The sequence below is a fragment of the Petaurus breviceps genome, unplaced genomic scaffold (genome assembly GCF_028583685.1).
Source record: "Petaurus breviceps papuanus isolate PSGF00001 unplaced genomic scaffold, PetGlider_PUasm1.0 98, whole genome shotgun sequence".
In the NCBI taxonomy this organism is placed as follows: Eukaryota; Metazoa; Chordata; class Mammalia; order Diprotodontia; family Petauridae; genus Petaurus; species Petaurus breviceps.
Genome location: NW_027187460.1, coordinates 31,438,175 through 31,455,442, shown reverse-complemented (window position 1 = coordinate 31,455,442; position 17,268 = coordinate 31,438,175). Strand labels below are relative to the sequence as shown.

General features: G+C 42.5%; 1 protein-coding gene across 11 annotated transcripts in view; it reads left to right on the top strand.

Moving 5' to 3' along the window:
- ZHX2 (zinc fingers and homeoboxes 2) overlaps positions 1 to 17,268 on the top strand; it is a 225,903-nt gene that overhangs the window by 125,858 nt on the left and 82,777 nt on the right. For 3 of the 11 annotated variants that reach the window (XM_069081269.1, XM_069081262.1, XM_069081270.1), the window contains one exon: positions 7,391 to 7,525. The exons of the other annotated variants lie outside the window; for them this stretch is intronic. The gene's annotated coding sequence lies outside the window, so the exon portion shown is untranslated. The remainder of the gene's footprint in view (positions 1 to 7,390; positions 7,526 to 17,268) is intronic. 11 annotated transcript variants of the gene reach the window in all.

Below are 17,268 nucleotides of genomic sequence, written 5' to 3'. Positions count from 1 at the left end.
CTATCTTTGGCCTCTGTTTGTATCCCCACTTCTTAGCACAATGCTGGCACATAGTAGGTGCTAAATAAATATTCATTGACTGATTTATTGATTAAGGGGACTCAGAGTGGGGAGGCTCTGGCTCACTGAGGGTTCTATTTAGCTGGGATCTGAAGTATATTGGTTTTTTAGCTGCATGCCTCCTACATGGCCGACCTCCAAGCCAGGAAAATCTGGGTTCAAGTTCCAGCTCTTTCATATACTGCCTCTCTGAGGGTTCTAGGTAACTCTCCAAGGCCATAATTTTCAGAGAAAGCATCAATCTGCAGGATAGAGGGAGTTTCTTTACCTGAGAGTTCCCTCTACTAATGAAGTCAGAAGTCCAGCACCTAACCTTCATCCCCACCCCCAATCCCTTGCCCTGCTGTAGCAGGCTAAATCCATGCCCTACCCCCCACTAGTGCACATCTTCTCCCTTGTCTCCCACTGACCAACAAGAGGAGAGGTTCACTCTGATCCAAGGGTTTGGCAGGCTTCAGACTTGGGTGGATGCCTCATATTAACTGGGGGAACTGAATGGCAGTACACATTTTGATTTGGGTTCTGCCTATTGGGTGGGGTAGGGATGGAGTAATAACAAACAGAGATTTGTAGCATTTTTTGTCCCAGAAGCAGCACCATTCAGCTGCCCTTCTCCCCATGCCGTTTTCCTGACCCTCTTCAAACTCAAGCTCTCCTTCAGGGCCCAGCTCAGGGCCACCTTTTCCAGGAAGCCTTCCCAGTGACCAACTGCTCCAGCTTACTTTAATCCCTCTCCCCCTCTGAACTTTTTGTGATCTCTCACATACATGCGAACACTCAATTATACACCCTGTCATTGTTCTCTGACAATTTCATGCATATTCAATTCATTAACTCCAGTTACGACATTTACTAGCTAGGCTTAATGGAAAGTGCCAGATTTGGAGTTGGGGGAACAAAATTCAGTTCCTCATCCTGCCAATTTAACAAGATTTAGTCAATATGTGCTAGGCCCCAGGTACCATGCTGGGCACTGAAGATTCAAAGGTAAAATCAGACCAACCTCTGCCTTGAGGCACCTTACCTTCTAGTAGGGAAGATGTAACATGTTCACAGAGGTGTATGCAAAGTCTCTCCTGAGGAAATGCAAAGGAATTCCAGTGGGAAAGGTAAAATGAAGAGCATGGGGGAGCTGGCAGAGATCAGAAACTGCTTAGCTTTATCTTTGGGACTTTGGGCAAGTCCTTTAGCATCCCTCTGCATCAGTCTCCTCAATTTAAGGTACCTTCCAGCTCTAAATTCTAGCCATGTAACCTTGGTCAGGCTTGAACTTTTGGGGGGGGGGGCAGACAAGGCAATTGGGGTTAAGTGACTTACCCAAGGGCACACAGCTAGTTAAGTGTCTTGTGTCTGAGGTCAGATTTGAACTCAGGTCCTCCTGACTCCTGGGCCAATGCTCTATTCACAATGCCACTTAGCCGCCCCTCCAAGGCTTGAACTTCTTTACCTGTAAATTGTAGGGAAGCATCAAGGTGTGGTGGGAAGGTATGGGACCTAGAGTCAGAAAGGACCTGAGTCCCCGCCAACATTAATTCTGTAATTCTGGCTTAGCTACTTCAGCCTCTTTGAGGCTCAGTTTCTTCATCTAAAAAATGGGAATAACCATTCCTGTCACTCCGGTTTATTTTGACAGTCCGGTGAAAACAATGTGTGATATCTTGATTTGATTGAACGATGCTTCATCAGCCTTAAAGCATTGTATAGCAGTGTTAACTTTTATTATAGTTAACTATTATAGTTAACTATTATTAGAGGTCTGCCTTAAAATAAGATCATAGGTTGTACCATGTTTTCCCTCTACTCAAACAGCTTCAATCACTCCCTCACTGTCTCCAGGATAAAATACAAACTCCTCTCTTTGACATTCAAAGCCCTTTGTGATCTGGCTGCAACTGATCTTTCCAGACTGATTTCACATTATCCCCCCACTGCTGAAGCCCATCTCCCAGCCCACACTGGCCTCCTTGTTATGATTGATATACTACATACCATATCCTGTTTCTGTTCTTTCCTTTCTCACCTCCACCTCTTGGAATTCTTCCCTCTATTCAAGGCCTGATCCCTTTGGCTGTTAGCACTATGTTAGCACATAGTATGAACACTTATGTGTGTATGAACATATACATACATATATGTGTGCACATAGATCCTGTGTGTGTGTGTGTAATAATTCTTTTCTTTCCCCCTCCTTCCAAATGTAAGGTCAAAGTCAAGGACTGTGTTCCATTTTGTCTGTCTGGCCCCAGTGCCTAGCCCAGAGGAAATGTTCAGTAGTGCTCATTGAATTGAATTAAGTTACACCACTGAAGAAAGTGCTTTAAAAACCTTTAAGACTCTAGAAGTGTGATCTGTTATCATCATTATTATTCTACAACTAATTTGCAAGATGCTTAAAAGGAACGGGAACATTTCATACTTTTGTATCTGTGCAACTGTGGTAAGCCATTCTCACCCTCCCTTTAGAATGTTAGCTCCTTGAGGGCAGGGACTGTGGGTTGAGTGATGTTTCTGTGGTCCCAACAGTAAAACACCTACCAGGCATTTAATAATGCTTGTTGAATTGGATTCTTTATCCCCACAGAGTCAAACATAGTGCCTTGCACATAGTAGGTACTCAGTAAAGATTAAGTTGCTATTTATTGATGGTAAAGGAACAGATACACAGGATAATGATGTACTTTTTCTTAATAACCACATGCTAACCAGTAAAAACATCTCTCTCTCTCTCTCTCTCTCTCTCTCTCTCTCTCTCTCACACACACACACACACACACACACACACACACATAGTGCTGTGGGTAGAGTCAGATTTCTCTTTTCCCTTTAGTCATGTGAGAAATAGGAAGGGACCTTATGAGATGCAATCCAGAGCCTTGAGAGATCTAGGTAGTGAGAGAGCAGCAAGGTTTACATTCTGTAGGCATTAGCTGAATGAATAAAAACAATTCTGCCAGGATTCTTGAGTGCTGCCCACTCTGTCCTAGCATTGACAGTCTCTGTCAGAAGAGGTAGAAGCTAGGAAGGTACAATGGATAGAATGCTGAACTTGGAGTTAAAAAGGCCCAAGTTCAAATCCTACCTCAGACACTCACTAGCTGGGCCAATCACTTAGCTCTTCTCATTCTCCTTATCTTGTAAATGAGGATGTTGGACTTGATGGCCTCTGAGGTCCTTATTCTGTGACCCTTGGGGTTCAATAGCTACAAATTCCTTGTTTCCTTTTGGTTAAGTTGCCAAATAACATGGATTTTCCATTGTCGGTTTCCTTATCTCTTCCTTAGAAACCAGCACAGTGCTTTGCACAGAGATGTTCAGTAGATATTGGATTCAGTTGAATCAACAAGCAACTAGAATCTTCAGATTTGGTGTCTTTTTCTGTAGCCTCAAGAGTAGTCTCATTTGGGATTTTTTTTTAATTAAAAATATGTGAGTAGAATAGGAAGGAAGAAAACATGTAGTGTAATTTCAGAGAAATGCATGACCAAGGGAAAAAAGAAAGAAAGTCTAGTCACAGAGAAAGAGCCTATGTATGGAAGGTGCGGCCATTGGTCAGACGATCTAGTGAGGGTTTCTTAATGTTTCTTATGTAATAGATGTCTTTGGCAGCCTGGTGAAGAATATAGATCCCTTCTCAGAATCATGTTCATAAATCATTGAAGGATGTGTTAAATTTTAGTTAGACATTAGTGAAAATAAAGATAGAGTTTTTCCTATCCCCTTGAACTCTATAGATAGTCCCACTGCCCATCCCCGGCCTCAGAGGAGTTAGGAACCACTTACTGACCCCAGGTTAAGAATCCCTGACCTAGCCAGAGGAAGGACCCCTAACCTGTTGGGGATCATATTCATGGGAGGACACAAACAAGAGTCAGCTCAGACTGGATGCATAGGTGTGGGTGAGTGGTGATCTGCATCACTGAAGAATTCACAGGACCATTGGAGTACTGGGAATGATGGCTTTGAGTGGTTGCCCAGGTATCATCTTCTCCTGTTTTGCAGATGGGAGATTCTACCTCAGTTCTGAGAGATCTCTAGGTAGTGAGAATACAGAGAAATTGACATTCTAAAGGCATTAGCTGAATGAATGAAAGAACTCTTCCCAGGGATTCCTGAGTGGTCTCTGTCCTCTCCAGCAAGTCAGCAGGGCAATGACAGCCTCTTTTGGGCTAGGTAGTAACTGGGTGGAACAATGGACAGAGTACTGGGCTTGGAGGCCTTATTCATAGGAACAGGATGTATTGAGCCTTTGCTAAGGATGAACACAGCATTCAGGATGTTTCCCTGTAGCAATCATCAGTCCCATTCTCTCCTCAGGGAAGAAAATTCAGTGTGAACACAAGAGCAAAAATTTTAAAAAAAAATCACTCTCCTCCCCAGCTCCCGCTTCCCAAAAGTACTCTCTTCTCAAGTTTAGAGTGGGAAGGGGCCAGGTGGAGAAAGCTGGGGTCCAGAAAACACAGACAGCACCAAGGTAGGTGGGAGGCTGGCATTTGGGTGTCTACAAAACAGCTCTTATCTTGGCTGCTGTGGTTCTAACAGCCCCAGCCATGAGCGTCCAAGTGCATTGTTACTGGAAGGCCTTCCAGGGGGCTCTCATTAAATAATAGCAAGCTCCTCTCGATTAATATGCTGTGAGTCAGCAGTGCCAACTCCTCCCTCCCCCCCCCCAATACTTTTTCTCCCTTGTTACCATGGAAACATGATTTTTAACAAATAGCTCCTTAATCTTTAATGAAAATGATGCTTCTGGCAATCCAGGGAGTAGCAGCAGCTACAAAGGGTTGTTTTTTTTTTTTAATTTTTTTAAAGAGGTAACTGAATATTTAAGATCAACACTTTGGTGTGAAGCCATGGGTCCCTCCTGGCTCTCCTCCTCTCAGTGCACACATATACACTCACACTCTCTCTCTCTCTCTCTCTCTCTCTCTCTCTCTCTCTCTCTCTCTCTCTCTCTCTCTCTCTCGTTCTAGTAACTGCTAGGAAATGTGAGTGTTCCTGGGGCACAAAGAAAATGTAACCCAAGCCCCTCTGTTCCACCCAGCAATTGAGGGTCTACCCCCCCCCCTTTTGTAAAGCCTTGAATGTCAAAACTGCAACATGAGGACAGGGGGTAGCATGATAGCATCATTAAGTATTTCTTTATACACAGATCTACTTATTTCACCCTTTTCTGCCTGAGGGAGCCTGGAAACCTTGTTTATTTCCTTCAGAGCTGACGACAACTTGGAAAATGAGACTCCCCCACCTGCTGGGATATCCGGAACACTGGCAGCCTGTCCAGCGCCCACTTAAGAGGCCAGGCCTGGTTTCCCTTCCTGTCTTTCCTGATATGATGAATATTCAAAAAGGAAGATGATTCCTTCCAGGCAGGCACCTGCCTTTTATAGATGGGGAACAAGCTAGAGAGGGGTCTGGAGCTACCTTGAACCTATCAAAGAATGAAGAAAAATGCACCTCCCTCTGTTCTTTGCATAAGTGAGGGTCTAGGGATGTGGAACATGGCATATCAATCAATCAGTAAACATTTATTAAGTACCTACTATGTTCCAGGCACTGTCCTGAGCACTGGGGATACAAAAAGGGACAAAAAGACAGCCCCTGCCCTCCAGGAGCTTGGGGGAGACAACATGCTAACAAGTATATACAAAGTAATCTATTTTTATTTTTTATCATTTATTTATTTTGCATTTGGGGGGGGAAGGCTGGGCAGTTGGGGTTAAGTGACTTGCCCAAGGTCACACAGCTAGTAAGTGTTAAGTGTCTGAGGGTGGATCTGAACTCAGGTCCTCCTGACTCCAGAACTGGTGCTCCATTCACTGCACCACCTAGCCACCCCTACAAAGTAATCTATATGCAGGACAAATAGGATGCTGTATCTGTTGGTTAATTTTCATTAACTTTTTTCCCCTGTTAAAAAATTCTTTGTTTCAAGAGATAGCTCTGTGACTGGGAGGAGAGAAAGATAGATTCCAAAATGAAAGTATTTTCCCCTTTTTTTTATTCTTTGTAACAAGGGATTGGCTGTCTGGCCATGGGAGTAGAGAGGAATAGGTTTGGAAATAAAGAAAAGATATGCTGATCATAAAGCATTTATTAAGCATTTACTGTATCCCAGGTATCAAGTAAAATTTTATAAAAGAGTGTGAGAAATAGAGAGAAAAACACTGTATGCTTATGAAAATGACATGAGTGTATTATTTTGATTTGGAGGAAGTACAAAAGGGTGTAAAAAGGACTGTCTTCAGACTGGCTAGCCTGCTATAATCTGTCTACTCATGTAAAAACAGAGTCAAGATTCATTTTGATTTAGGAGAATTTGGAAGAAAACATGATGAGAGAATGTCAGCATTTGAAATGCAGGACTTCTTTAAGAAAAACTTTCCATGTTGTTCACTTATAAAATAAAAGGACATCTCACTAGTCATTCTCAAAGGAAGAATACACCACACACACACACACACACACGCACGCTTGCGAGAACTGAAGAAACAAGCAATCACCAGCCAAAATCTGGGCTCAGACAGTAAGACAGGATCAAAGCCATAGTATACCATAGGTTTTTAAAACTTTGCTTTGTAATTCTCCATGGTTAGCAGTCAAACTGCAGGAGAGCAGGAGTCATTGAGAGCCCAGCTGGGGCTTCTTCTGCCAGAATGACACTCATCTATCATTTATTCATTTGTGCATTAGTTCATTCAGCAAGTATTTATTAAACACCTGCAACATGCCAGGCCTTCTCCTAGGAGCTAGGGTTACAAAACATAACATTCCCTGCCCTCAAGGAGCTTATGTTCTATGCAGAAAAACAACTTGTGTGCATATAAATGAAACACAAAATACAGTGACTTTGAGGAGGGGAGAATTGGGGTTTAACATCCATATCAAGTTATTCCCCCAGGTAAGGAGTTTCCGCTGCTAAAAAGAGTGTTTGCTTGCCCACACCAAGAAGGGTACCAAGGTATAATTTTAAAAACCATTTATATAGCATTTTTCAGGACTTTCTCCGCCACTATACAAGAGACCCTGGGAAATTAAGTATTCTTCTGCTGACCTCCACATTTGAAGTCACCCAACACTGAAGTTCATGTTGACTTGTTTTAGACTATCTTATTTGTTTCTTCAGTGAATTTCTCTAACTTCTTCATCTGATACCCCAGAGGATGAGTCCTTAGCTATAAGCTGTCATTTCCATCCTGGTGATCTTTATGCCTTTGTTCATTAGGTTATGAACTCTGAAAGGAGAGAAAGGGCCAGTTGTCCCATGAGATGTTTTTTGTTGCCTCTTGGCAAACAATGAAAGCAATTCTATCTACTTTTTTATTTACCTTAGGAAAATTTGTGAGCTGTAGGCCCAGGGGCCTTTCCCCATTGGTGAGTTCCTGCCCAGAACCTCCACTTGAGACTGTGCCCCCCAGCCAGTCACGTCTCACTTCTGTCTGGATTTTCCTACCTTGCACGTATACAGGTACCTTTCCTCCTCCCCCACCTTTTCAGATCCCTCTTATGAGTTGTCTTTTCCTCAACGGAATACAAACTCCTTAAGTTGTCATTTTATTGACTTGTATTTCTATTCCTAGGATTTCACACAGTGCTCACCCAGCACATGATAAATACTCAATAAATGCTTATTGACTTGACTTATGTTTAGGGACAATTTCTTTTTGTCTTCTGACCTGATGGGGTTCAGTTCTTCCAATCATATATGAACTATGTGGCATAGTGGATAGAGTGCTAGACTCAAGCTCAGGGATGCCTGTAGTGCCAATGCAATATTCATAGTGCCCACAATCACTGTAAATATACCTGCATAGTGCTCAATTGCAAAATATAACAGACTCTCCTATAGAAGACAAAAGCAAAATATTTATTCAGACACCAGAAAACTGAATCCAAAAACCAGTAAGCCAGTTCCATCATAGTAGCAGAGATGTTAATAAGCCATAACATCACAGAGAGCCACAGCATCCTTTAGCCTTTCCACAAACCAACAAAAAGCCAACATTTACTCACGAGCCTAACTGACTCCCTTGGAGGTGTACTCTTCTCCCAGTCTAGCTAGCTCTGACTCCCATTTCCTGTGGCCTCTGCTCCACCCTTCAACAAACTCCTCCCACCACAGGCTCCATGTAACTACATTCAGCCTCTTGGAGGCAGAGTTTATTTCCAAAGCAGGGAAGGTCTTCAAATTCCCTTAGGCTTATTAAGGGGCAAGGAAGATCTTCAAATTACTATTACTATTACATGCTACAATTCAAACTTTGTCCCTTACCAGCAGTGTGGCCCTGGGCAAATCACCCGACCTCTCTTAGTTGGTTTCTTCATCTGTTAAAAAAGGGCGGGGGGGGGGGGAATGGGAAATAATCATAGGATTTACCTCACAGGTTTGTTGTGAGGACTAAATAGTCATAAGAACTGTTAAAAACTTCAAAGTTTGCAGAGCACTTTCATATGTTAACTCATTTAAGCTGTATACCAGGATAGTGGCAGAATCAGAATTAGAAACTCAGATATTCTCCCTTTCAGTGTGATGGTTTTTTAAAAGATGATCATACTAGATTTATGAATCTAGAGGCATCCCGTATGGGTGGGCATTGATAGGGAGAGAAAATGTTATAATCAGAGCAAAGGGGGAAAAGCCTGACATATCACTTGCCCTTTTCAGATCATGGGAAATCACTCACTCTCTCTCAGAGGCAATCAAATTTACCATGTTAGAAACTTAAGCTCACTGGGCCTCACTGACTCAGATGGAAATGTTGTCATCTTTATAAGCACTGGGACTATTTTATCACCTTATGACCAATGCTGCTGTGAGTAAATCCTGGAGCTTAGTCTTTCAGAGAGTGTTACTTCCTGTAAGAAGCAACTTCACTGAAAAGACCAGGTCTGTTCACACTGTCTCATCCACCCTTCCACACCTATTACTTCGTTCCTTGGCTGCACCATCAAATCCATGATCTTATCCTCTGTGGGTTTTCCTTCTATACACCCACATTCTTGTCCATGTATCATAGTAGTCACTTAATAAATATGTATTGGATGACTATCTTTCCAAAAATAGTTCCTTAAAAGATTTACACAGAAAACCCAGTCTGGCTCTTTTAAAATCTTGGGGTTATCAGGATTATGCCTGTTGTCTTGTATTCTCATCATACGATTGGCCCACATCCCTTTCTGGTCATAAATATCTTCCATGATATATGGTAGGGGTTTTGTTTTTGTTTGGGGGGGGGTTTGGTTTATTTTTTTTGCTACTTTGGGACAAAAGTTTTCAATCAACCAAGCCTCAACCAACATTTTAAAGTGCTTACCATGCGCTAAACCCTGGAACATGTTAGACTAGACTGTCATTGGTAACTTGCCCCAAGCACCCATCATGTATTACCCCAGTGCCATTTGGATTACTTGGCATTTTTCTTCTGATGCCTCTCACTTCTTAACCCCTTACAGTCTGGCTTTCTGGCTTTATCATTCCACTGGAACTGCAGTCTCCAGAGTTACTGCTGATTTCTTAGTTACTAAATCCAGTGGCCTTTTTTCCGTTCTCATTCTCTTTTACCTCTTGGCAGCCTTTGACACTATTGATCACTATCTCTTCTTTAATACTCTCTAGATTTTTAGGACTCCACTCTTTTGGGGCAGCTATGTGGTGCAGTGAATAGAGCACAGGTGGTCAGGAGGACCTGAGTTCAAATCTAACCTCAGACACTTAACACTTAACTTAGCCTTGGGCAAGTCACTTATCCCCAATTGCCCTGCCTTCTGCCCTCCAAAAAAGAAAAGAAAAGACTCCATTCTCTTCTGGTTCTCCTGTCTGACCACTCCTTCTCTGTCTCCTTTGCCAGATCCTCATCCAGATCCCAGATCGTACCCTCTTAACCATAGGTGTCCCTCAGGGTTCTATCCTGGGCCCTGGTCTCTTCTGCTGTATTACTTCATTTATTGATCTCATCAGCTCCCATGGATTTAATTACCAACCCGATGCTGATGACTTCCAAATCTACCTTTCCCACCCCAATCTGTCTGCTGAGCTCCAATCTCATATTTCCAGCTGCCTTTCAGATATTTCAGACTGGATGTCTAGGAGATGTCTTAAACTCAACTTGTCCAAAATGAATTATCTTTCCTTTTTTTTAAACCCTTCCCCCTCCTGCCTTCCCTGTTACTGTAGAGGGCATAGTCCTCTAAGACTAAGACCAGCTTAGTCCCTCAGATTCACAACCTACAAGTCATCCTGGATTCCTCACTATCTCTCACTGCTGCCCCCCACCCCATATCCAGTCTGTTGCCAAGACCTGCTGAGCTCACCTATGCAGCTTCCTTGCTTGGCATTCAGAGTCCTTTATAGCCTGGACCGCTCCTATCTTTATAGTCTTCCTACACTTCACTCCCCCAACCAAGTACTTTTCCATCCAGTGATGCTGGCCTCCCAGATGTTCGAAAACAAGATACTTCATCTCTCACCTCTGGGTATTCTCTGTGGCTGTCTTTCCCCCTGCCTGGCCCTCCTCTCTGATTACCCCCCTCCCTGGCTTCCTTTAAGGCCCAACTAATATCCCACCCTCTACAGGAAGCCTTCCCCAACCCCTAATAATTCCAGGGTCTTTGTTTTGTTACTTATTTCCTTTTTATCCTGAATATAGCCTGTCTGTACGTATCTGTTTGCTTGTTGTCTCCCCCATTAGATTGTAAGTTCCTTGAGGGCAGGGACTGTCCTTTGTCTGTTTTTCTATCCCCAGCACTTAGCACAGTGCCTAGCACATAGTAGGTGTTTAATAAATGTTTGTTGACTGACTAAACACTTCCACACAGTTCTCAGAGTGTTTTTATTTGTTTGCTTATGTGATCCCTACTGCAGCCCCATGAGGTAGGCATGGCACTGTTATCCTTACCTAATGGATTAGAAGAATAGCTAGCATTTATATAGCACTTTACAAATATTATTTTACTTAAACCCCACAACAACCCTGTTAAGGTAGGTGCTATCATTCTACCCATTTTATAGATGAGGAAGCTAAAGCTGACAAAGGTTAAGTGGCTTGTCCACACACAACTAACAAGTGTTAGAGGCAGGATCTGAACTCAAGCCTTTCTGACTGAAAGTCCAACACTAGCCACTGACTGACTGCGGTCTTGCCCAGTGTCATACCACTAGTTAGTAGGGAGTCAGACCTAGAACCCAAGTCTTTTGACTCCCAGTGTAAGGTGCTTCCCACTACCTAAGGCTGCCCCAGCGCTGCCACCCCTTCCAGCTCTAATCTAATTCCATGATCCCTTTCTTGCTAAAGCCCTCCAAAGGGAATTCCATCACTCTTACTCAGCCCTTTTGGCAATTCCTTGCTGTGAAGGTGTGTACCCTCACCATATCTAACTGAAATCTGCACCCACCTTCCTCCCACCCCCCAGCCAAAATAAAAACCACTTGTGAACCACCTAATGAAGGTTTCAACCAAGGTTTGCATTAACCTTGAAGAATACAGCTGTGACCTAAGAAGATTTAATTAAGCAATTAGTTTGATTAAATTCATCTCTCTCAATCCTCCATTCTTACCCTAAAAAATAGAAGGGAGGGGGGAGATTTTTAACTATAGATAACTAACTTAAAATCTGATTTTAGCCACTTCTAATCAGATTTGAAGTTGCATATTCTCTCTCTTTCTCTGCCCTTCTGAGATCACCCTTCCCCAAGGAACTTCCCCTTTTTTGTCCCATTCCAGAAGCTGGCAATTATTTATCACCTTATGGTTATAACTCTAAAGTCAGTGCTAGAATTCAACATCATTTCTCCCTTTTCTTTTTACCCTGGAATAAGGGATGTGTGACTTGGGCGAGTCTTCTCTGACCCTCCAGTTTTTCAACTGTAAAGGTTTCTGACAGCTCTAAATTCCAGAACCTAAATGGAATTATGCAAATTTGGGAATTTGGTTCATTTCCAGCACTCCTTGTACCCTCCATTTTAAAAAGAAAAAATTCTTAATCCCATTCAGTTAAAGAATGGTAACCCGTCCAGAGTTACACAGCAACAGGAGGCAAATTAATTGAAATCTAAAACTCCTATTATTTCTCCATACTACCATTCTACAGAGAATAAAGGATTGGTTTGAGTAGGAGGAGAGAAACAGAGAGGAATGAATCAAGTATGGTTAAAACAAGGCACTAACATTTGGGATTTCTTTTCCTTTCAAGGCTCAAGTTTAGGGCTTGACACTTTTAGTGTAGGGAAAGAAGAACCAGTCAGTCAGCTGCTTCAGCGCCCCCTACTCACATCTGGTATATCGCCACATGACCAGGAATAATGGATGAATAGGTTTGGGCAAGTCTTGGTCCTCAGCTATGTGGCAGTAAAAGAAACAAGAAGGAAGGAGGGAGATGAGAAATGATTGGGGAAGGCTAGAGAAATACCTGCTATCTAATTAGATAATTCTGCCTCACTTTACCCCAGTAAGGAGAGTGCCAGCGTATGTAATTTAAGTCCTGTGTGTGCCTGGACAGAGACAAAGATTCTCATCACCATCATTACTGTTATTAGCTAGCATTTATACAGTGCTCGAAGGTTTGCAAAGCTCTTTACGGGCCTGGACAAAGACAAAGCTCCTCCTCATCATTATTACCATTATTAATAATAAGATAGCTAGCATTTATATAGCTCAGAAGTTTGCAGAGCCGTCATTTGATCCTTACAACAACCCTGGGAAGTAGGTACAATTATTATCCCCATTTTACAGACAAGGAAACTAAGACCTCAGATTAAGTGGCTTGCCCAGTGTAACGCAGTTAGCTAGTTAGTGTCTGAAGTAAGATTTAAGCCCAGTGCTTACTGACTCCAAGATACTATATCCAATACTGTATCCACTATGGCCACCTAGCTACCCCTCGATTTTTCTTAGATAAATTTGTGCTTGCAGTGGTCATTCAGTTGTTTTTTTTTTTTTCAGTCATGTCTGACTCTTTGTGACCACATTTGGGGTTTGGTTTTGGGGGGAATATTTTGTTTTTTGGAGAGGGGAAGGCTGGACAATTGGGGTTAAGTGACTTGCCCAAGGTCACATGGCTAGGAAGTATTATGTATCAGAGGCCAGATTCTAACTCAGGTCCTCCTGACTTCTGAACCAGTGCTCTATTCACTGTGCTACCTAGCTATCCCATTAGGGGTTTTTTAACAAAGATCCTGGAGTGGTTTGCCATTTGCTTCTCCAGCTCATTTTACAGATGAATAACTAAGGCAAACAGGGTAAAGTGACTTGCCCAGGGTCACATAGCTAGTAAGTGTCTGAGTCCAGCTGTGTACGTAGTAAGTACTTGGCGTGATGGTGTCTACTTGTTTCAGTCATGTCTGACTCTTCATGACCCATTTGGGGCTTTCTTGACAAAGATTCTGGAGTGGTTTGCCATTTCCTTCTCTAACAATGTACTAGTAAGTTAGTCTCTACTTCTGAGGTGCACAAACAGAACAGGGATGAAATGATAGGCTCTGAAAAAAAAAACACTCAAGATTATGTAATACAGTCCCCCAATTTTAGAGATGAAGACTTAAGAGATAGAGTGATTGACCTAAGGTCATTAAGTAGTAAGTAGCAGATCTGGGATTTGAGGTTTTCTGACTCCAGATCTCCTCTTCTTTCCACTCTACCAAATCCTGATTATCTTCCTAAAGTACAGAAGTGGAAAGGGGGAGAAGGAGGGAACAAGCTTTTATTAAATGCTAGAAGCTTTCTATCCAACCCCTTCCTGTTACAGATGAGGAACCTGATGGGGGGGAAGGGAAAGAGGGAGGGTGACTTATCCAAGGTCACAGGGGTACAATTCTTCACGTGCTACACAAATTTGTGTAGGGCTAGACAGATCCTTATCTTAAAAAAAAAAAAAGATCCTTCAGTTAAAGGGCACGCTGTACTCAAAATTCATCTAAATCAGATATTCCAATTGAGCCTCCTCTCTGAGCCCGCTTAAGTAATGGCAATGATTAATGGCTCCCTGACCTTTTATTAAGTGCCTAGTGCTTTACAACTGTTATCTCCTTTAGCCTCACAACAGCCCTGGGAGGGAGATGCTACTGTGTTCTGTGTTCAGTTGCAGAAACTGAGGAGACAGAGGTTAAGTGACATACCCAGGATCAAACAGCTAGTAAGTGTCTAAGGTCAAATTTGAACTCTGGTCTTTCTGACTTCAGGGCCAGTTTTTTATCCCCTGTATGACCTAGCTGCTTCAAAATGGAATAGACTGCCTTGTAAGGTAGTGAACTCCTTGTCCCTAAGAGAATTCAAGCAGAGATTTATAGAGGATGTCATAGAAAGAATTGATGTAGCAGGCAAGGAGTTAGAGAGTCCTTTCCATCCTAAGACCTGTGACTATAACCAGGATGGTGGAGGAGACAAAGGAATGGTTTGAGAATGTATTACACATCAAGGACTCTCCATTAGTCAAGAAATAACACTCAGGCTGTGGCTAGTGGTAGGAGCTGACTGTGTTTCCCACTGTCTTTTTGGTGATTTATCACCATTAATTTCCTCAAGGATCAAGAGATCAGTCAACCATTACCAATATGTCACAGTGGAACAGGCATGTTGAACTTGGATCCAAATGGCCTGGGTTTAAATTTCAGATCTAACACTTAGCTCTGTCACCATGGATAAGTCATTTCACCTCTGAGGAGTCAGCTTCAAGCTCCATCCCCTGTTAATCAGTTAGTCAATCAACAAACATTTTTTAAGCAAAAAGAAGGATTTTGCTTCTAAGGGAGAATCAGCAAGATTTTGGCGGGGAGGAGGAGGAAGGCACTGGCATTTGGGAGGAGGGGTGCTGGGAAAGAGCGTGTGTAGAAGGCATCCTCTGAACTGAGCTCTGAAGGAACCCAGCTTATTCAGCTTAGCACAGTGTCTTAGTAGGCACTTAATAAATCACTTAATAAATGCATGTTGACTGACTGACTGCCCCATCTTCTTGTACTCTCTCATGATGGATTCTCTTTTTTGCCTTCCTGCCTCCAGCCTCTCTCCTCCTAAAGCCCACAAATAGGAATTACTTACCCTGCCCCCTGAAGGTTTTCTGTCCTGTCCCTTTGTCCATCCCTCCCTCACCTGTGTTCTGTACAGGAAGAGAGCAGAGTGGTGTCTGGAAGCGAGCATCTTCGCAGTTAGATGGAGCCGCAATGGAGAGAGGTTGTGTAATTATCTGAATGCACGTGTTCTTCTAGGGCAGCAGCACAAACACTCGTTCTCCCGCTGAACTCCTCTCCCACAAAGTAGGATGAGATGTTTTCCGGGCCAGTATTAGTACCACCAAGGAAGCCATCTGTCCCCTACCATCTTAGAAATGGCACTCCCCTATTTTAAGAGAGGGTGTCATAATGCTAGGCAGTGTAGATATGCCTTGACCAAAAGTCTCCCCATCCCTATTCAGTGCTGAAACTAACCCTACTTCTTAAAGTAAGTTTAACTTACATTAACTTACTTAACTTCACTGTTGGACATAGAGAAAGAATTTGTGCCATTCAAAACCTGGAAACATGAAAGCTGCCACCCTTCTTCCTCAAAGCCTACGTGAAATAATGTCTTTTTGGTTTCTGGTCCAGCAAGTGCTACTCAGTTGGTTCTGGAGAGAGGTGTCATGGATGGGTTCTTCAGGGAGGATAGAGGGGAAAAAGCACTGGTCCTGGATAGAAGTGGAGGTAGAAAACATGGCAGTGAAGACAAGGCCATCACTAGCTGTGTGACTGAATGAACAGTTTGACCTGGTGGGTCCAAACTCACTGTGCCATTCTAATAATCCTGATCCCTGTGTTTGACTCTGCCCCAGACACAGCAGGGTGACCTAAGGGAAGTCATATTAACTTCTTAGGGACTCTCTTTGCTCATCTGTAAAATGGGAATAATAGTATACATGCTATCTAACTACAGTGCTGGTGTGAGTAAAGTTTTGCAAACTTTAAAGTTCTGTACAGATGTGAAGTATTTCATTATCAATACCATTATTATTTATTAACTCCTCTTAACCATAGGATTCATATGGCTTATACAGCTTACTGCTTTGGGTTCGTATGAAGTAAATACTGTGTAAACTCAAATGACTCAGATTATAGAGTCCTCTTACTGGAGCAGAAATCCCCACTCCACTACCCCAAGCACCTCTAGTGATAGAGATATCACTACTTCCCAAAGAAATCCATTCCACCTTTGAACAGAACCATTTGTTGGGATGTTTGGTTTTTCTTACATTGAGGCAAAATCTGGCACTCTGCTTTCTACTCATTGGTGTCTTGCACCTTGCACCATTGGTGTCTTAGCCCCTCTGGGGCCAAACAAAATAAGTCTAATTGCACTTCCATATGATAGCCCTTAAAATCTATTAAAAAAAAAAAAAAGGCTATCAGTCCCCACCTCACCCTCCAATAAATATTCACCACACTAAAATCTCTAGTTCTTTCCATCAGGACCTCATGTGACTTGGAGTTTTTGAACCCTCATCATACTGGTTCGTTGCCTCTGTATATCCTTCAGCATATCAAAGTCTTTTCTAAAATGTGATGGCCAGAATTGAACCCTCCAGGTGTGGTCTGACTAAAGTTGAATACAGTGACATTATCACCTCTCTCAGATATTAATGCAGACTAAAATCCCATTACTTTTTTGGTTAACCTATCACGCTGCTGATTATTCTCATATTCTCTCTTTCTCTCTCCCTCCTTCCCTCTCCCTCTCCCCCCCCTCCATCCATACACATAATAGACACAGCCACCTTAAGGGCAGGCACCATCTCATTTTGGTCTTTGTGCCCCCGTGCCTGGACCATAAGTAATACACTTTTAATAAATGTTAAATGAATGACTTCAACTGTAAAACTGCTCTAGAACTGAGCTATTATTGTTCTTCCCTTTTCTGCTTAATATCAGTGAGTTTGGGCATAACCTAGTTTTCATGTTATTTCCTAATCTCTGGAATGGACTCTGTTGCTCCTCCTTTGACCACCACTCACACCTCCATTCATCAGCAGTGAATGCAATAGCTATGTCACCTTGGATAAGGTAGAACAGTTCTCTGAGCCTCAGTTTCCTCATTTGTAAAATGGGTATCTTAAGCTAGGTTGTAGCACATACCTTACAAGGTTGTTGGGAGGTACAAATTATATAATGCATATGACGCACTTTATAAACTTTTTAATGCTACATAAATGGTGGTTGCTCCTATTATGAATTGTATTAAGTGGAAAATA